Source organism: Pipra filicauda, unplaced genomic scaffold, assembly GCF_003945595.2.
Source record: "Pipra filicauda isolate LSUMZ 115617 unplaced genomic scaffold, ASM394559v2 scaffold213_size2393758_pilon, whole genome shotgun sequence".
NCBI lineage: Eukaryota > Metazoa > Chordata > Aves > Passeriformes > Pipridae > Pipra > Pipra filicauda.
In genome coordinates, this window is record NW_024104325.1 from 289,028 (window position 1) to 311,699 (window position 22,672).

Consider the following 22,672-nt stretch of genomic DNA (forward strand, 5'->3'; position numbering starts at 1 on the left):
GACCTAAGTGGGACGTCACCAATGTCACTTTCTTGATGAGTTATGACAGATTCAGGGCTTACAAGTTTGCTCTAACTGTATGCATATTTTGTGGCATATATTTATTTTACTTTTTCTGTGAAAAATCTTATTCAAAACCATGTTATCTGGACTAGTCTAGGTTTGCACAGCTGTTCTAAAATTTCTTCTTCTCCTCTCCAGCCCTACTTTAGGCCAGAGCTGCCTTGGCCTTGGAGTGCCTTGATGCCAGCCCCAGCAGAGATCATAGTGTCTTTGCTCCACTGTGGCAAAGACAGATTGCAGTAAACGGGCAGATATGCCGAGTTCAAAGGACGGACAAAACTTCCCTGAACATTTTAGACTGAAATTTGATTTTGCTCCTGGATTGGGGCTGGTGTGTTTCATGAACTGCGCTGGTTTCGATTAGTTGGTGAAACAAGCAATTCATGTTTTTTTCAGTAGAGAAGCATCTTTTAGGGGAAGTGTTATTGCTGTTGTTCCCTCCATTTTCCTGTTTCTTTTGCTTTTGAATATATCATGCCAGCACTAGAGCAGTCTCTAAAACACAGATACTCAATACTAACCTATACTATTTTCTAGGGAATACTACTTAATCATATTCTATGCACAATAGCAATTTAATAAAATATATATGTTAAAAATAACGAAGTCTACCATTCCTAGCCCCACTCCTGAACACCCATTATTGTCTCCTTCCAGCAGTAAGAAACGGGCATTTAATCTTACTTTTAACTTTCAGTCTTTAAATCAGTTTTAAATCCATGACAAGACTTTACATCCTACCCCATTGTTAGCAAGATTCCTTAATTGCCTCCTTTAAAAGACTTTATCCAACCCTTTTGAAAGTTTAAATAAATTATATCCACTGGTTCTCCTTTATCCATTATTTGTTAACTATTTCAAAGAAATCTGACAGGCTATAGAAATCGTGCTGATTTGTCCCCATCATATTATCCTCATCTAGGTCCTTTATAACTTGATCTTTAATCATTCTCTCAACCATATTTCTTTACACTGAGGTGCCTCCCAGGTTTATAATTTCAGGGATCACCCGTAACACCTTTTTGAAAGAAGAGGAGCAATGTTGATCACCCTCCGATAAAACTTCTTCTTTTTTTAAAATAATGCACTATTGCCATTTGTTGGTTGCTCTGTTACCAGCTGTGGTTATCTACATTTATGACCTGTAGGCTTGATTACTGCATCTAAATATATTCAGAGGTAAATTTGGCAAATCTGAAAAATCTGCAACTGGTACACACACCCACAGCCCACCTCAGCAGCTGGAGTTGTCAGAAGTACATCCCCATGGTACTCTGCTTTTGCCACGGGTTCTCTACAGAGCCGAATGCAAGTAACGTCTCCATCCTGACATTCAGTACCCTCACAGGATGGATCCACGCTTCCAGTGAATGAGATAACCTCCTGCAACACCGAACTACGCCCTTCTCCGAGGATCTGCTGTAGGATCAGTCAGCAACAAAGGTGAGGCTTGCAAAACTCAAAAGACAGTTGTCTCAGAGGCTGGTGCAAGAGTAAAATTAACTTTTGCAAGAGAGGAAAGTAACAGCAATACTGTATCATATTCCCAACAAACAGCAGAATTTATTTCTTGAGTTTTAATTAATAATAGAAATAAGCATGCCCAGATCTTTGTCAGACAGTCAGTGGTGCAGCTAAATAAGGAAGCAAGATATGTACATTCTTAAACTTTAAAATGCATAAGGCATGCAGATGCTATTTTGACAAGAGAGTGAAACCTAAAAACCTAGAGAGCTATTCCTCTGAGTTTCCTCCAAACTCGTATCATTGCCATATAGATCCAATTATCTATTACAAATTAATTCTTCTAGTCCTTCCAGCACATTTTTTATCCCTTTGTCTCTGTCAGAACGCTGCTGTCACTACTTGCAAAGAAAACTAATGGAGGAGGTATTTCCCCATTGCCTAGTGATGCAAACAAATAATCTAGCTTTTCTACACTCTCCTGCTCATCAAGCTGAACTGGGTTTGACAACTGGAATGTATTAATTAAACCCTTGCACATTTAAGAGTAAAAGAATCACTCTGCCAAATAAAATGGGACAATAATGAGGACAGCATTGGAGCATCTCTACTGAAAAATTGCCACATTTCTAGACATTCATTCACCCACTCATCCTTTCCCCTCCCCCAGGACTGCCAGTTTGGTATGAAGCTCAGAAACAAGTGTAACAGCAAGCAGTGGAGGAGATAATTGAGCGCAGTGTGTATTTTTTAATTTCCCTCACTAACGACATGAAGAATTGGCTGTTTCTAAAAGGATCATGTATTATTTCTTCCCACTATTCTTAAGAAGCAAAAGCATAAGGCTAAGAAAGGAGTCTGTGCTGTACCATGCAAACACTCAGAATCAAGGCCATTTTGATCTGCTCAAGAAAGGCATTTACCATCACATACAGGGTCTCAACAACCCTCTTCTGGGTTTTACAAATTGCTTCCACTATGAAGTGCCCCTTGCTTTTGTAGAGTAGGATGCAACTGGGGAAAACACCGCTTGAAGGCTTAGCTGCTACAACAAATGGACCTCAGTGCACGGCAGGAGGAGAGACCATACTCAAAACTCCCTTTCCTGCTTTCTAGACTATAGCTCAGGACACCAGATTGCAGTTGCAATCCAGGCAAGTCCAGCTGTGGAGAGTCACCTGGAGTAACTGGTGTCATTGTCAGATGGCCAGAAGAGAAAGCCTTGTCACCACATCCTCTAAAAGCACTGCACGGCAGGGTTTTCCAAGGATAGTCTGGAAGGGAGAGCAAGGCACCAGACACCTGGAAACAACTAATTGCTTGAGTGAGAGTGTAAACTTAATAAGTAGGCCACACAGATCACATCTTTACCACCAACATGCTGAACCATTTATAAGAAAGTTTTGTAATTCTGCATAATTAAGTCTTTTAATAATGTAGATTTGAAGACTACAGAGCCACTGCACTTAAGGTTGATGCTATTTTAATTACATAGAAAAGACATAATTTGGGAAGAAGCCTTGCTGTTTATTACATTTACTTCTGTCAAATAACTTATAATTGTGTGCCAAAGTGCCTGAGAAAAGTATTGTGGTTTTTTTTGCCATTTTTAAACAGCTTATGCCACTCGAAAAGGATTACTTCCTTTGTAAGTTGCTGTTTCAACTGAAAGGTAGCAATTAATTAAGTCATTTACATAAAACTGTCTTGGATCAGCTACCTACAAAGATAAAGGCTGAAATCTACCTTCTAATTGAACAAATAAAGTTTTAAAAATAAATATATGTTGGTAATTATCTGTAATAATACAAATTAGGAAATTTAGCTGATAAAATGAATATGTCAGAAATTAAGACAAAATTCTTATCATCCAAATTGAATAGGAACAGTCTATCCAAATAAACATTCTTTTAATTTATCTTTCATTTATTGTCACATTACACATCTTTATATCATTTGATGTCATGATGCAAAGGCAGAGGAGGTGAAAAGTGTACTTTAAGCAATGTCCTTATTCTGATCAGGTTTCATTTTCTTTTGGCTGGGGATGGACAGGAGAAAAAAGAAAAACCTCTGTTTTTCACGAACAGTCATCATGCAGAGCAGGGAATGATAAATGATATCACTTAGCAAAATAACCTGGGGTACTTTAACACACACAATCAAAAGTAAGCTGTTTATTTATCTAACTAACTGTATGCAATGTATATGAGTTCATAGTATACCAATATCTCAAGCAAAATAAAACAGGTGTGTCTTTTATTGCAATAGTTTTAGAAGTGGAAATGCAGTTTAGAGCAAAATCATGGTCTCTCTAGCATTTAACTATAATCTATATTTTTTGCACTGTGCGTAAAAGAGGAAATTGTACCAAAACTTCTTATGTCAATGGTGAAACAGATTTACACTGGAGGTTTGCACTGCTGCAGCTACAGCAGCACAGACAGAAGGACCTCATGCAAAGTAATTTTTATGTCCAACCTCTAGCACAGAAGGTGGTTTCTCATCCTCCACCTGTGTGGTGGTTCAGCTGATTAATGGTCTGACTATGACAGCTGTTACACATGCAAAACTTGCACTGATGCGAGTGGTGGGGTTTTTTTGTCTGCATAATGACTCGAGGACACAACTCTGAATCATATCACACATTCTGAGTCAGGTCTCTTCCTTTCCTAATTATTGCATTCTTTGCTAATGGATGGCATACATTTTCTTCCAATATATCTCAACCAACTGTTCTTGCCAGACATAAATCAAGCTTATAAGACTAAAAACAATCTAGAGAGATTTTGTATTAAAGCTTGCTATGTCTGTCTCCAGGCAGAAATTCAGGATCTCAGAAGTAGCTGAGATTGGTTATCACATACGTTGTGTCTGCACTTACCAAACCAGATCTCTAAGACTTATGAAAACATTTATGTATACAATTTGGAGTACTCGGTGGGAGGATGCATCCACATAACAAGAAGCACAATGGTAAGCATTCACAAGGGCCCAAACCAACAAGAGATTTCATGCCACAAATATCTCAACCTCAATTTTTGCTACTGAACAATAAAAGGACAATTATTCAGTCAGAATTACTGGGTTTCTACATCTGGAAACAGCAGGGCAGGTAAGCTCTTCAGGGCAGAGGACAGCACTACTAGGTTTACGCAGAGCCTCCACGCTGTGGGCTGCCATTTGAAAATCCAAACAGACAAACACCTAGCAAATAATCATTTAATATAATGCTGTCTGATCCTTGACTGCAGTCTGATCCTTGATCACGATCTGATCCTTGACCTCAAAACTTTATAACATTTTGTAAAATCATCTGAACTGAATTACTGAACTAAACAAATTTTTCTTCCCTTTAACTATACAGCAAACTTGTTCTCTGTGTGGAATTCCACCCCTTCCAAGTCCACAGCTGAGTTGCTGCTGTTGGACTTTAACAGTCGTGCACTGGATTTGCACCTTCTTGTTATGCTCTTCCCAACTAGACCCACAGAATGTGAACCCGGTGCCCAAGTCCTCTCCCCATGGACCAGATGGGATTTCCCACCTGGAGGAACACTGGAGGCAGCTGTTAGCAATGGCACTGAGTCTGGGCAAGGCTCAGAGGAACCTGTGTGCATGCTGTGTGTGGAGGGTGTAGGGTAATTAGGGAGGATGTGCCAGCGATGCAACACCCTGAGGAGAGCTGAGCCGCCAATGCCAACAGGTCCCACGGCAGAAGAGCAGGGTGGCTTAGTCAGTGACCAGCTGCTGGTTACAGAGAGACACTGGCTCCCCATCAACTCTCACACTACATCACTTTCAGGAGCTGTGAGACACCTGTGTTAGTGATTTCTTCAGCTCCAGTCTACCAGGTAAATGTGACAGGCAGTCACTGAGGCATTTTACAAATTAAATAGGGTATCTCTTGCCCTGTTTTTATAGTTATTTCAAAATAGGATATAACAACAGAGAATTGCACATCTAACATTATAAGCAAATTATAAACACCTTTAGAAATATACCCTTGCACAAGCCTGCACACACATAAACCAAAGCATAAATACAAAGATGTAAGTGCACTACAGAAGATATTATTCACAAATGCACATAATATAAAAGAGAACATGTCACTTCTTGATGTAATCTTCACTACTAGTCTAAAATTATCAATCAGATAGGATGCAAAAATCTGAAACAGTCCAAGGAAAAACCTGTTTTCTTTTTTCTTTTCTGCTTCTCTTTCAAACAGTGTTTCAGAAAATCTCTTTGTATTTTATAACTTCTCACAAAATTGAAATTAAGTGTCACCCGGATAAGTTTACTGATCCCTGGCATAACAAATATTACGTAGGTTCTCTGCCTCTGTGAGAGTGCACTACAACAGCTAGTAAGTAACACTTTCATTTTATGTTCAGCATGTAAGGTATGATGACACAGTAATTGCAATGAGAACCCTTATGCATTGTGTGTGGTCATTTCATGACAATGGAAATAGATAGCAGATAAATCCACTCACCATATTACAAAAACAGAACATACATACAATACCATCCTCCCACACTTCTCCATCCATCCTGTATCATAGTCACTAGTGTTAACATGATTAATAAAACACAGTTTGGCCAATAACAATCTGCTTTTACTTTCACTGGGAAGCTCATCTTTCCTCCTTTGCCTATGTCTCTTTTACTGTTCTCCACCTCTGGTTCTAGCAAATGGCACCGCTTTGCAAAACGCTTAGAGATGCTTCATCTGTGGAAGATGCCATGCTGAATAAACCTCTACATTGCTTCACTCTGCATGTGTCAAAAGTGAGATTTCTTCTGCCACTAATGACAAGTGTCTTCTAGAAGAGACAAGCCTAGCCTGAGGAGCTATTCAAAGGGTAAATGCTATCTGTGTTTAAAAAGAAGATCTACCCTTAGCAGAAAATCTGATATGTTCTCATTTGCAGGAATATAATAATTTCCTATATCAAGATTGATTTGAATAAGAGAAAAGAACTCTACCACAGCTGCATTTTTTACACCCAACATTTTAACCTCACACCAAGAAGTTAAGACCACTGCTGCACATGTATAAGGTTGCATCTCCAGAATGATTCGTTTCTCTGAAGTCTAGCTAGAAACTGGCCACAGGTAAGCAATTCAGTTTTAAGGAAATATCCATTTTTGTAGCTCCTGGATAATTATTTAGATGTATCTATTGAATTCCAGGAAGGAGATAGTCTTACGAAAGAAAGATCATTAGCTCTGAGTTGCTCCTCCTATTGCTGTTGATTTCTGTGACGCAACAACCTTTGGCAAATATACTTGAAACTATGTCATACTTGTCTCCTTCTGTGGATGTAATGCCTGTGAAAGTTTTCTGATATCTGGAAGTTGTTTTCATTTGTATTCATGGAACAGGTAGACAGTAGTTAAAAAGTTTCCCTATTGCCTTTACAGAAAAATGAGTTTGAGAAATCAATTCTGGAAATGAAATTATAATTCAGTTTCTACTTCTACTGTGCCCTAGATGACTTAGACATTACCTCATTGACAAGGATCAGAAAGAAACCACTGTTTCAACTTGCCAAGCCTGTGGCTAGAAGTGACATTCTAAGTCTGATCTTAAGTAATGATCCCTAAGTAAAAGGATATATAACTAATTACTAATCCCCAGAGCTGTCTGGGCTATAGACAGCACCATCATGCACTATTTATTTATTTGGATGAAATTCTGTATCAAAATATTTCAGCAGGACTACAGTGACCTGGCAACATACTATAGGGATGGATGACTTAGATATGCCACAGATCAGACAAGATAGTCTTAACAAATCTATGACTCTCAAAATGTTAAAACATACAGAGCTACTTATCAAAAACAAAAACATATCACAGATTTTCTTTCTGACTTTTTTAACTTTAAGAACACCATATAAAGAAACAATATTGCAGAGTCTTAATTTTTCATCAACTAGCTCTATTCCTAATTATTCCCATATTTTATCCTCTGCAGATGCCAAAGATAAAATAGAGACATAATTAAATGAAAAGCAAGGAGGAGATGTCCTGAACCTAAATGTGTCTAAGATAACCTAGTTTTTGGAATCTAAACAAATGCCTCTTTAAACATTTCTTCTTCAGTGTGCCTCACTTGGAAGCATCTTCATTTCCATGTGAAAATCACAAAATTGAATCCCTGACACCAACGCAAGTAAAACCTCAAGAGCTTTTCTTCCTTAAAATGTACAATCATTTCTCACTAGCTGACATTAGCTGTTGACCTCTGTGATTTGTTATCTTCGACATAGAGTACACAAAAAGCTTTAGAAATTCCACATACAGGACCATCTGGTTAGTGTTACCCCATTTATTCCACTCTTTTTCCATTAAATGTTTGAACCAGAAGTATACGAAACACTAATAGTAAGTAAAATGTTCAACAAATGTTAATGACTGACTAAAACTTATCACATTTTTCATTCTAAATTCCTCATGGAAGAAATCTGTTTGTTTTCAGAAATCTTCATCATTTGAAAATTTTCTCACTGGCCTGAAGAACTGATAATTTTCCTTTTTTTTACAATACTTGCCAGTTATGTGTGTGTAGAATTCAAACACGAGGAGTTGAAATGGTACACGTTTTACTTGTGCACGCCTTACAGCTGCTTAAGTCCTGCGATAGGACTACACCTCCTTTGCTTCGTGTGCTGAATAGGAAAGGTATGTGCTGGCTTTTGAGTGCATGGCAAACAATATTACGTGCCCAGGTGCACAGAATCCTTCTCTGAAGTTCACAAATGGCAATGAGTAGGAATCCATTTTCTCGTCCTACAAAAATTTTCCAAGCCCACATCAGTTTGCAAACCAATTATATGATAAACCAGAGGAGAAATGGGCACAAACTCATCCCACTCTAGAAAAGGCAACAGATAATTATCATGATGCCCTGTGATCTGAAGGATCAACATCACAGAATCACAGAATATTCTGAGTTAGAAGGGACCTACCAGGATCCTGTTCTGTAATTCAGACTGAAGACTCACACATCAGCCGAAGCTTCTATCTACGCACCCTTCTACAGAAGGTGTCTCTCTCCTGTTGTAATCACTCGTTTCCAAATTACAGCTGTTCATTACAGCAGATATTTTGATCCCCCCCCCAGCTACCCCAGACATAGCCACATAATCACTTGGATGGATGAGAAAAGGGCACTGGACACTAGGCCTGCATATATCTCTTTCATTCTCCTTTTGACCAGAAACTCTTTGTCAAATGTGGTACAAAAGTGCACAATGGCAGTATTGTATGGTTGATTTTTTGGGGGGGTATGTGTCTAAAAAATCTCTCCCTATCTATGCTGAAATGGCAACATTCTCATCTGTGCATATGGGTATATCAGATAGCATTCACAGGACTCAGGACTTTCCAAAAATGAGAACTGAATATTCGGCAGTTTATCTCTCAAACCCAGGACAATTCCCAGGCACTGGTGTGGGGAAACTGACATGTTCCAACTCAGTTTTTTATTCTAGCAGTTATCAATTGTTCCTCAAGCTTTAGAGCTCCCCTCAAACTTTCCATTCCAGACTGAAAAGAATAAGTGAGGCCCTTGTCAGGAAGAGAAGCTGCTCAGCATATCAGGCAACACCTGGAATAGGATGGTATTGCCATTTTGAGGGTCTAGTTATCCTCCAATGCGTTGACAGGCTTCCAGTGACTGACAGAGTCAAGGATGGGCCCTGAGTTTTTGTGCAACTGCATTACATTAAATCAAACATATTTTGGATTGACTCCCTTGCATTTACGTCCATTATAGAAATGTATATAACGTGCATTCAGGGTAGAAATACATTATAGGAGCACACCTAGGTTCATCATGTCAGTGAAAATTTTATAAACTATTTTCATATTTGCAGCAAAACAAAGCAGCATTAGATTTCCAAACCAACGGTAACCCCTCACTGAGGCTATATGTGTTGCAAGAGCAAAGTAAGAACAGGATGATGCATGGCTTGAGAAACTGTTAAGGAAACTGAATCTCCTTTCATATCATCTCAGGTTCATCTTTTCAAACACTATTATAAATTAAAGAGCTATAATGAATTTTGTCATGGGTGGGGGTTTGGTTTGAAGCAACAATACTGTGTTTGATTCAAGAATAATCAATTGAAACCTATAATACCAGTGTGCCAGCTTTTTTAAATTAACTGACCACAGCTAGCAAACAGCTATTAACATGGTGACTGTGTGGGGATAAAAAGATATGCAGTGTCTGTGCTGCTGAACCACAAAGTATTTTTAAAAGAAGAAAAAACTAAAGAGGATGACCTTCCCCTCCCCAACTGGTCACTAAGACAATGAACTTATTCAATCTTTACAGTCTTTTGTGCTTCTTTATAGGAATATTCCACCAATTTTCAAAATTATAGCTGGTGGTTGGCTTAATATGATTTGTGTGTTAAACAAATGACAGTGTTCACAACAGGGCTAAGCATTACATTAAACCAGTGATTAGTGCACCCTTGTATATATGCCACACGTCAAAACCATCATACATCTTTGAAATTGATTATAAAATCCTCTGTACGTATGTACAGTAATAAGGCCACCCTGACATCGAAACATCCAGACACAGCTTACTATTCACTGCTAAAGTCATCCATTCGGCAAGATTGACACCAACCTTTTCCTTTTTCTCTCCCTAGCAAACTGCAGATGTGTCTTTTGTGTGCAGGAGACAAAAACAAAAGACTTAAAGGATGACCTTCAACACAGCAATATGGACATAGGCTGGCAGTGGCCACGGGAGCAGCAGTGCTGGCTGTGTTCTTCCCAAAGAGAATGGACCAGTGCAACGTCACTGCTCTCCACTGGCACAGGGGACAGGAGAGATGAGGTCAAGCTAAATCCTGTGTCTCCAACCCAGGACAGAGTTATGCTCCTACTGCACTAACAGGACAGCTCAGATCATCTGTTCCAGCCTTTCCATCAACAGCAGACGGTTCATATAAGAATACAGTATAGCTCAGTTCTTTTTTTTCCCAGATTTTGAGGAATATAGTTGCCTAAGGACAGATATGTGCTTTGCCATAAGACTGCCTGGTAGTAAACACCCTTTAAAAAAATCCAGCAATATTTTTCAGAAGCAAGTAATGAAAACTGCACAACTGAAGACATAACAAAAACAGTGTTTTCAACAGACTGTTAAGCTGAATTTTAAATGATTATGATAAATCAAAGGATTCTTGTGCCATTCCTGCACTAATTTAAAAAAAAACAAAACACAAATGGAGACACCAACTACTTTTTTTTTTTTTTCCAGCAGGAAAGTATACATTTGTCCTATTTCCCTATAATAAAGAACAAGAACATTCTTCGGGCTCAGGCAATATAACTGTTCATCTCAAAGGTAGATGCCAGGCTTAGAAAATTTCCAGTGATAATTCCTGAGTTTCAGAAAGCAACTGTGAGGAGCTGGTTATAACGGGGATGCATACAAAGCCATCCTTACAATGCACCTCTTCCTTCTGCTTATTGAAAGAGCGGCTTTGGAAAAGCTTGAAGAATTTTTTTTTGATACTGGCATTTTCTTTGCTCATCACTTTGACCATTGTTACTCCTCTTTGCTATGGTTTCCCTTTTTCTGTTATATAAACATAATCTACTTGATTTTTCTTTCAAAGCATTCTCAGCCTAATCCCCTCCCAACCTATTCTCATTCATTTATTCCAGAGGGGAGAGCTCCCACCTCCAGTCAGCCCCTGACAGTAGGCTCCATCACCTATTTGTTACCTTTTCAAGCAAGGATCTTTGTGCTTTCTCCCCTGCTGCCCCCATGCTTGGGTAGAGCTCCTTGTTCATGTCCACAAAGCTGCCTCGTTATCCTCCTTCAAATCCCCTCTCAAGCCTCCTCTTAACTCTGATGCCAGAAAAAAAGCTTGACAATGGCTGTGCTGCTGCAATATTGAGCCCACTACCTATGAAGCCGACCTTCTTATTCACTCCTCATGCTTCTCCATCTGCTTATATCCACCTGTTGTCTCCTGTCATTGGGTTTAAAAGTTATCAGAGGAGAAAGGGCTAAATCAGATTGAATTACTCTGCCTTTGCTGAGAATGCATATTCCCGTCAGCTGACATGAGGCAACTTGTTACCCTGAGAAAACATCTTTATATGCCTCAGCCATCTGGATGTAAATTCTCTGGAGGGGGCAACTCTGCTCTGTATTTGGACACTGCCTCAGGATCTTGGTCCTGGCTATTTCACAGCACAAAAACATTGCTGGATATATAATAAGGATTATGTTTGCACTTCTAGACACCCAACTATATGTGTTACCATAGCTTGGGAGCCTGAGTACATGGACAGAAGACAGAAAGTTTACTAAACAATGGAATGAAATATGGGTCAGCCTCGCACAGCATTGAACATATGGCCAGTATTTAAATATGACTAACACACAGGCCAAATTCTAATAAACTTTTAACAAGTTGGGTGATAGACATAGACAGCTACAAACTACCTGGTTACCCATCCATAAGCACAGTTACTATGAGCAGGGCATTAAAAAAGTTTAACTCCAATGGCAACATCATCTATTTCCATCAGGTTGCTACTTTCACTGCCTCCTCTCTCACACTGTTGGATAAACAATGGAGCAGCATTTCTCAGTCTAAACAGCCTCATAGACAGGATTAAAACTTTTAGCTACCGTGAAATTATCTTATTTACAAAGCTAGATTTTATTTTACAGATGAAGTGGTTTTTGAGTGATGCTAACAGAAGTGGGTTGGTGCTGTCCAAGGCAGGGAAGAAGACTTCCTCTGAGCAGGGAAATCGAGCGTGTGAAGTGTTCAAAGTAGAGGAAAAACATATTTGATTGAAACAATTAACCCAATTTTCAATCTGTCATTTACTTAAAACAAAAAAAAAGTAGTAGTATTTTTACTGTAAAAATAAATATGTAGCATTCAAAAGCAAAAATTTCAACCTTTAATTCTGTGCTTGCTTATTGTCTAAGAGTGAGGCTTGAATTCGCCTTTGCCTAAAAATCCCACTTAGGAGAGTGTGGGATCAGTTTCTTCCTTTTTTAAAAAAAAACTTTTAAAAGTGGAAAAAATCCCACAGAGGCTGCAGGGTAATGTTTTTCATTAACCGGAACGTGCATTTTCAGAAGTAAATCTGAATGCTTTTTTTTCTGGCAATAATTAACAAATTATTGTATATAATTTTTTTTAAAATTACTCCCCAGATAATGACTTTTCTGTTACTTTACACCAATAAATTCTGCCAACCTGTTTGTTTTTAAGAACAAAGCAAGAAGTCCAAAGCCCATTGCTGCAAGCCATATTTCCAATCCCTATCTTCCACATAGTTTTGAACTATAAAAAAGAAAATCTTTTTCTAAAACTTAATATAGAAAAATAAGCATGACCAAAACAGCTTCAAACCCCAGTCTTCAAATGAAAGTGCAAAATGAATTTGAAACTGCAATGGAAGTAACATTTGTTTTAGTAAACAGCAATTTGTACAGATAAGGTTATTTACACAACAGCTCAACACATTTTTTCCATCTGTATTATTTGACAAGATGGATCCAAAATTCAAGAAAAGTAAAATTGAATAAACAAGGGTATCCGTATATTTAAAAAATTGATTTCTTTTATTACTCCACCTAATACTAAATCAGCCCAATGCACTGACATTTTAAGGAATTCTTACAAAGTTTGAATGAGCAAGTGTACTTCATTACAAAAGATAAAAGTTTCTTCTTCCCTACAGTGAAAACAGGTAATTTCAGAAGCTGTGGCTTATAATTATTCACTGCTGAAAGGCTTTTAAAAGGTCCATATTGAAAACAGTGACCCTCAGCTTCCCCTCAGAATGAATGGAGGTAAAAATTCTCATTTTGCTGGAATGCTGGTTGATAACTGTTAAGCAAAACCTGTATTTCTTCATTACCGTGTGGTCTGCAGGTTCATTTAAATAACAATATCATCCAACATAAAAGTCACAAAAGAATTATCTGGCAATTTCAATATGTTGAAATATATTATTAGTGCTAACAATGGGCACCTCAAGTAAATAAATGAATGTCTGTTACCAGCAGCATTACTTCCAACTATTTAGCTCTATGGAATATCAAACTTTATAATTCAACACCTTGGTCAAGAGTGTTTGCTTGTGTAATTTTTGAACTAGAATTGACATATTTAAATGTCTCTCCAACTTCCTCTTCCTTTCCCCACCATTACCAAGAAAGTAAAAAAAATACATTGCTCAAGCACAGGGAGCACTATTGTGTCCTTTCACGAGGTATTTAAAGAGACACCTTCATACTGTCATTATTTTTCACGACAAAATAAACCCCAAATCTGGAAATTAGATTTTTTTTTTCGAAAGGCATCAATTTATAAATTATATCAACCGTTTACAAAATGCATCAACAGTCTTTTCCAACCTGCAAATCCCACAGATCTCACAGAAAAAAATTAATATTTTAGAATCTTATTATTACAGGAATATAATCTCTATCTCAAGACACCACCCAATTCATTACCATTAGGATACAAATCACAATCCAAGAGTTATACACCCTCTGAGATCGATATCATTGAGTCTAAAACCACGTGATGGTTCAGGGTGGAAATTCAGCCTGGTACCCTCACTCCCATATACACAGGGCTCATTCACACCCCACATTTCCCCCTCCTCCCACTGTTAGTAATCCAGCTGGAACCTATGGGCACCCAGACACAACAAGCTCTGATGCGGTCCCTAACAACACGGGTGACCTGTGATATTTGATCATGGTTGTGAATGGGGCTCTGACAATGACTGCAGAGCTTTCACACAGCTCTTCATTCTGGTGATGCTTCGAAGGCTCTGACACAACTTTCTCTTAGCTGCCTTTTGGATACACTATCCTTCTCTGCTGTGTCAGCCCTTGGGTGCTTCCCAAGGCACAGAACAGTTTGCTTGGTGCAAAGTTGGCGGTTCAGTTTTTTATCTCCAACAAAAGTTAGGTTTGATTTAAATTTCTAGTCTTTGCACTGAAATGACTGAAACACACCCCTCCCATTTGATTTTGTCAGGTTTGCTGTAGGGTTGGCAACCTCGGATGGATGGGATGGACAGCAAAGAGATGGTAATATCTTATACACCACAGCTAGACTACTTGGAGTACATCTGTCAATATTCTACATCTGCATAGTTTGTTAGTCACTTCTTCACATCCAAGGTATCTACTACAGAGGGTACCCAAAAAACTGAGTCACCTCACATGAAAATGACAGATTCAGTTGAGCCTAAAGAAAGAAAAAAACTTTTCTCAAAAGACAATGAATACAATGAAGTTGTGCAGCATGACTTGTGCAAAGATATTTACACCATTATCCCACAGATGATTGAGAAAAGGTTGGAGACTGTTGGGATATGCTGAACCAGACACCACCTTTAAAACACGAATGTAGTGAAATGATCCCTTTTTTTATACCAGTGTAGAAAGGATGTAGTTTATAATTCAGGAAGACAAAATTTACTTATTTTCACATATCTGCAGGTAAAGAGATGCAGTTCTGTTAAATGTTAACTATATTGTTTTCATGGCCATATGTGGCCTGGCTCAGTATCAACCTCAAATGATTCCAGAGTTTGCAATGACTGACAAAATAGAAGTCAGTCTTGCAATTAAGGCAGCATATTCAGATATGAGAAACAAAGGTTCACTTCTAAATGTTGTGATGCATTCTCTGCACCACCTTTGCTAAGTCACAGTCTATGCAACTACAGCATATAGCTCCTTTCTCCCATTCTTTGTCTTGACAAACAAGATTATCAACTCATCAGTGCAGAGGATTTCTCTTAATTTGTGTTTATACAGTAATTTGTACAACATGGCCCTAATTTCAGATGGAGACTCTATGCACCACTATACTTCTAAATAAAGCCTGGCTCAATTTCTTCAAGTCTATAGAGCCAAATTACAGCAATTCATTTAAGCAAATTGAAGAAGGGCTTGTACATGGGAAGACAGAAAGGGACTGAACATGTGGTTAGCAAGGGGGAGTTTCTTGTGCTGTTAATCCAATTCCAGGGTGACTGCTGGGAATCTTCTTTACTCAGTAAAGCCCTTAATTATGAAGAGAGTCTATACAGAACTGCTGAGGGCAAAAACAATGAGTAAGTGTCACGGTTAAACTATCTTTTCTTTCATAACTGGCTCATTTCAAAAGTCTAACAGAGAAGTCTACAAACTCAGAACCACTGGACCAGAAGCACTATATTGTTTTTATATGATAAGTCAGTATACCAGCATCCTGTAGCTAAAAGGGTATTTCATCTGTGGAAGTATTTATAAATATCACACAAGTGCTGAAAAGAGTAAACATCAATGAATAGTAGTAGCCTGTGACGTCTCCAGCATGTGATACTGAAAACCCAAAAAGCAATTTGGCACTTTCAAATGCTGGCACTAAATACGGTCGAGTAATGTGTTTCTACAATTCTCATTCTATACATGTGTGATCTCACCCTCAGCTCTATAGCCAAATACAAGAAAAGAAATAAGGGGGAGCTGCAAAAACATGTGAGAAAAAAATACTAAATAGTAGTTCTCCAACCCCCACTGCTATGTGGCACAGAGACAATGTTAGCAATGGAAATCCTGTTGCGGGCAGCCAAAAATTCAAAGAGAAGAAGAATCCAAGCAGCAGACCTGAAAAACTCAAGAAGATCCTACAGCCAGACTTACAGCCTGTTTTAGGTTCCCTGCACAGACAGGTCTGATCAGGCATGCCATCTTTTTTCTTGTTTCTTTAACTGTAAAAATGGGTGATTGCTCCTGACTTCACATATTTTTGCTCTAATGTGTAAACTGCCAGACAGTCCCACACTGGAGATCGATATCATCCAAATACTGCAAGGAGTTCTGATAAAGTATTAACTGCGTGCTTTGACCAGTTATTAATGGAAGCTTTCTCAGTTATTGCAGTGATCATGTCAAAGCCCGAGCCAAAGGAACTTACGCAGGCTCTGTCCAAGGAATACGACACAGGAATGTAATACACATATGGCAAAGATTTAATGTATGTGATGACTGCTAGGCAAATGATGTTTTTATTGTCCAAGAAACAATGGCATATTCAAATCTGGTATAAGTAAGGAGTGAATAATGATGTTAGACCACCGCACCACCAGGAAAACACAGGAGAAAAATTTGTTGCAAAATTTGTCTCTCTGTGAATGAAGTAAAATAATACTGAGGACAGGCAGACCATCAGGAATCAAATTGCTTACAGGAAGAGGTGGGTTGGCATTTTTTTATTGCCAGTAATTTTCTAATGAACTGTTGACAATCACAGATGTTCTTACACCTCAGACAGCTGGGGTTCTCAAAAATTCACCATGTGGCCAAGTGTCAAATTTTAACTGGCTTTTACCTGCCTTTGTGGTTCTGACTACTCAGAGTATGCCAGTGGTTTACATTTTTTCTGTTAGTAGTTGCTGGCTAAATGCAATAGTTTTCACACAGCAGCAATGGTAGCTTGGCTTTGCCCTGTTTTTTAGGTAAACACTGCAGCTTAAAACCAGAGTAAACCACACATGGAACAGTAAAATGAAAGGCAACTTGTAAATAGCAACCACAAAGGCACACAAATTTCCTAATTGGAAAGAGACATACAATTTTTCACTTAGTTTTTAGGAGCATTGTAAAAATGTGCACAAAATCACCAGTTTTCCACAGCTCTATCCCTTTTTTGGTCACAAAAAAAAAGCAAATTAAACATGGATTTGTAACCAATCCCTAAGCCATGAAATTTTCACAGCAGTGATACAAGTTTTAGGGTAAAAAACCAAACAGTAAGAATTAAAAACACGGGACGTGCTATCAGGCAATCATAATTATCCATTTCTCTAAATTATAGGGATGCTCTGGTCTTTGTGATTGTAAACAAGAACATTTTCTGAGAAAGCTACTAGAATGGGATGTAAAAGTATCTTTATAGTCACTGCTGTGGTTTGATTTCCTGAAACAAACTAGAGTAAATTCAGAATTGCCCTGGATTACACAAGAAGCCAATCTATAGGAGTCAAATAAACCCACTGGAGATTGTTACATTTACCAAGCTTCGTCTGTTAATTCGAGGGTGGAATAACTGCCCTCCACAACTTGAGGGTCTCAAAATGTCTTAAGTTATTCTCCCGTGACAGGCTCTGCCATCTGATTTTGATAGAAAACAAAAATGGAACTTTTACATGGGACTTCCTACAAGCTGTTTTATATGGGAATTATCCCAATATTAAACAGTTTCCTTTAACAAATACTGTTCTTGTTAGCTTCTGCTAAAACAATAGCAGTAGGCATAAATCAGTATCTTTTGAATGTTCTCTCTCAAACAAGGTATTTCTGAACTTGATAACATCACCTGAAACATTCTGTCTTTTTATGACCTAGAAAAATGGCTGCTATTCTAAAAATGTGTTTATTTTTACAAGATATGTATTTGATAGTTTGACTTGTTTTTAATCATCTCATCCAGAAGTGATGTGCTAATAATGACAACCGAAGTACCTGAAGATACCTTTCATTTACAGATTTCAAATTAAAGATCTCCCAACACTTCGTGAGAATTGTCACCTTCACTTCAAAAACCAGGAAAAAAAAGGAGCAGAAAACACTTTTCATATAGTGGAGAGAGAAAGAAGTCCAGCCAGATTACATATTCCAGTCTGGTGTTTTATTGCTAGATGGCACAATCCAGTTCTTTCTTGTGCATTAATGAATATGTAAAGTAAAACAAAGAAATTAACTACAAATGGTACTTTAGAACATGTCACAATCCTGGTAACAATTCTTTTGATGACTTCTGCTATGCATTACAAGTGCGTATACTGCAATGGACTGTCACACTGTGGTTCCTCCCATATGGAAACCCTCCACCCAGCATCCTCCTTACATAAACAGGACCATAAGGCACAGGGGCTGTTTGCCCTGGATCACGATTAATATACCAAAATCACCCAGTAGCTCAGTGCTCCCCAGTGCCCAGAGCTCCCATCTGATCAGCAGTTTATGATGCCTCACTCTTCACAGCCATAAGAAGACCTACAGCAAATGCCCCCATATTTTTTTGTTTGATTTGCACTGTCACTGTGAATTCACAAGAATGCATGGAAATGGACAGCCTTTTGCAGGTCACTGATTCATGTCATGGTGCTCTCTTGGCTTAGACTGGATTTCTCTAAGGTGGGACTGCACACACCCCTGCTCCACATAACTTATTGAATCATGGATTATTCTCTTATGCAGAAAGCCTCTCTCTTCTTCTGTGGTCTCTTTCAGTAAAAAAGCAACTTTTGTTAGGAGAGATTGCCTTGCTTGTTCTCCCCTGCCCAAGCTCTCTGCACATTCTCCAAAACTATATTTTAAAGGACTGTGTTAAAACAACTGGCCTTTTGTTCTATCTCAGGGGACGTTTCATTGTTGCAGACCCCAAGACTGTGTCAAGAAGCCAGAATGAATGGGATTTCAAAAGCTGCTCCCAACCTATTATGCTATGAAGCATCTTTTGAAAAGGAGCCAGCTTGTCACTCACTCTGTACTGTTAGCACCTTCTCCCTTCCCAGGGAATCTCAATCCAAAATGGAGATAAGATAACAATGGAGAAAGCAAATTAGCCCGATGTTCAAAATGGAGATGGTAGTCAGGTGTAGAAATACAGTGTACCTACAATTTCAAGGGTAATTTGTAGATTTTACAGAGCTCTCTGATAAAATCCAGCATCATTACTTACATGTATGTATTGCTGTTCCTTTAGCATAGTTTGATAAATATGGCAAACACACTGAAATACACTTTAGACTAAAATAAAATAAAATAAAAAACCCTCCTGTATGACTTTCCTCAGATACTCCCAATATAAAAATTTGTGTCTCTTTCTCTGTCACATAGCTCCTTCCTTTTTCTCCTCACCTCATTCTCTAAAAAGTAAATCATTCTCTAAAACGCCAAGTAAAATTTTAAAGCAATATTTTTTTCTGGAGTCATGTAATGTTTGGCTCTGTTCCAACTCTCATGCAGGAAATCTAGATAACATCTAAATAGCAATGACTTTTTCACTGAAGAGAAGCTACTGTGCAGATCTAATGCCTTCTCTCCCAAATGAAGTAATTGGTTTGACTGTAAATGACCAAAAGCTCTATTCTACTGAGTTACCCAATACACTAAAGTAAGGAAAAGCTTCTTCAGACTGCCTCCATGTGAGCCCCTAACTCATAAGCACTTATTTATCTTATATTCTAGTCAGCTCCAGCCCAGGTTTTTTTTGGTCAACCTTCTGAGTGGGCAGCAAAACCAGAAGTGACCACGAGGATGTGGCTGGACAGAGTGCTGACACGTGTGACAGCAGATCACACTGGGCTGACTGAAGCGGTGTCCTGCTGCGCTCCTGGAGGTTATCGCCTTCACTGGAGAGGTGCCTGAATGGGAAATGAATCTATTTGTGAACAGCTGCAGTTTACAACACAGTATTATACCGTAAATTTAAACCAATGTCAGGCTACATTAATATAGCAGATTACAAACAGTGGTGGAGGAACAAATGCACATCCTATTCAGCTATCACCACGGTGGTTGTACTGACTTCCCAAAGAAAGGCAGAATGTACCATGAGTAGAAACTGCTTCAGCCACGCTGGCTTAATTCAGTGTCCAATGTGTCAGCAAACATGAGACATAATGAACGAATAAGCCTGGTTTCCTTTGCGAATTGAGCTGGGACACAAGGAAAAATAAAAACTTGAAAGAAGAAAAAAAAATTTAGGAAACAGGCACAGATTACAATTGCATCAAGTTTTACAATATGAAATGAATGAGCAAGTATTCATCCCAGAGCCTACAAATGTTGTATCGTCACAGTCTTCACTGCTTAAGCAGAGGTGATCCAGAGATATGGAAACTACCAATTGGGCAAGGAGGACTGCAGCAGGGATCTAGCCCAGAGATCAGAGTGGCCTGCCTCCTGCCCTTCAAAGCCAGGCTGAGTCACAATCCGAGAAGATGGACAGAACTGCTTAAAACAGACACACTGATCTGTGTGACAGCCTTGGGCAGGGGGGAGGTGAAGGGCAGAAATCATGTTTGGCATCTCAAAGGTAACTAAGTCTAGACCCTTGGAAGCATCATATAGATGCAGCATCTATACATGTGACATATGGGTGCAATTTAAGCACCTTTAGTTGAGATGGAGAATTGCAGCTTTGGTAGGAGCAGTGGAAAGCACTCCCTATCCTGCCTCTCCTTAACCTGGCTTCTATGCCTCGCTCAGATTTATGATTCCCATGCTTGGACACAAGCCCCTGAAAGACAGGAGTAGCAAATTTGCTTTGCATGACCAGGGCTTAAATATCTGCTGTTAACCAAGGGTGAATAGTATCGCCAGATAAAACCTTTTGAAAGCACAATGTCAGTAAACCAAGCTTAAACACACTGACATACATGAAACATTTTCCTAGTGGCATATTTCATGGGCTCTAGCTTTACTAAACTTTTGAATTTATAGAAGCTTTGCCAATGCTTAAGTGTCACTAGAAATGCTAGATAATTAGGACTAAACACAAGAAAAAATAAAGACTTACAGTTGAAACTATCCATCAAATCTAAGTGCTTGCTTTACTTACGTTGTAGAACTGTATTTGCAACGATGCCAGAAAAGTATAACTAGACATGTTCAAAGAGCAAAGAACAAATAATAACTAGTTAAATGTTATGCAACAGCCTGAAAATACTACCATTAAGTTAAGAAAATGGGTTCTCCTAGAACATTAAAACTACCCATTAAATGAATAAACTAATAATTGGTACTCCTGAGCTGTGACACTTAATAACCTGTGCAGGAAAGCAGCAAATGAGATCTAGGGAAAATCACTGCAAGCAGAATTTAATTTGTACTGCAATAGTATCAGTCAACCACAGTCTAGAAAACCACAAAAAGATAGATAATAATGGTAAGATTCTTAAAACCATGAAGGGAAGGAAATCCTGAAACTACCTGACTAGGTTATGGTACTGCAGGACAATGCTCCCCAAGTACTGTATCATATCAACACACAGCCCCATGAGCTTAAAGTCAGTGCTTCTTCTTTAACCTTAATGCTCTTGCATAGTAAAAACAATTCCCAGCCACATGGAAAGAGAGAGGGGGGGTGTGGTCATCCAAACACCAGCCCTACTCTTTACTACTGCTCTTTTTCCCTCAGTTAATTCCCCTGATTTCACTGACACTGAGGTTGTATAAAATCAATTATTAAGTTCCAAATATGAATATATGCTTCAGTGAGGGACAGGTTGGAAAGAGCATGGACCAAATCCAGCTTGGGCAGAACTGCTAAGAAACCAGTGGTTTAAGAAGCACCTTCAGCATCTGATGGCCAGAGTGCCCTGATTGTATTTGCAGCACTTCAGAAAAGGAGAAACAGAACAGGGTGGTAGAGTTTACATTGGACCTCTCAAGTTTGCTCTGCTCAGAAGAGGTGAGAGCAGAACAGATGGGCACCTGCAGTTTTCACAGCCACAGAAGAGCACTGCAGCCTGTCTCCTTCCCTTGGACCTCAGGCACAGCCTGACTCTGGTCAGGCTGAAGGACTGATCAGCTGCAACCACAGGTTGTACAGTGGTAATGCTTAGTCTCCATGACATATTTTTCAGGCATTGCTATGCTGGCTAGGAACGAGAAAGACAAAACCAAACCAAACCCTGCCAACATTACTTTTCCAGCCAAACTTCCAGTGTTAAATAGTGACAGAAACATCTATTATTGACTCAGCTAACATCCTTCAGAGGAACAGTACAGCTATGCCAGGGATAACAGACTACTGGCACCAGTACCAAGTTTGGCACTGACCTTGACTGGGGCTGAGGCCAACTACAAGGAGTTACAACACCTTCTCAAATAAAATATGGCAAGAGATTCACCAAAGGTTCTCTGTGAGTGAGATATACTAGTAGGAAAAAGTCCTCAGGCAAGCGTATGATATATCACATAAAGTGTTCTTCAGTGAAATGACAATACCAAACCAGCTGTTGGAACAGAGAGACGGCATTGTTAAACCTAAACTGGGATGGGTGTGACACAGCTTAAGAAACAGGTTGTTGACTAAGCAAGGGGAAATGTC

At 38.9% G+C, this 22,672-nt stretch overlaps 1 protein-coding gene across 4 annotated transcripts in view; it reads right to left on the reverse strand.

The window, feature by feature from the left end:
- VTI1A (vesicle transport through interaction with t-SNAREs 1A) overlaps positions 1-22,672 on the reverse strand; it is a 273,846-nt gene that overhangs the window by 56,443 nt on the left and 194,731 nt on the right. The gene's annotated exons all lie outside the window — the stretch shown is intronic.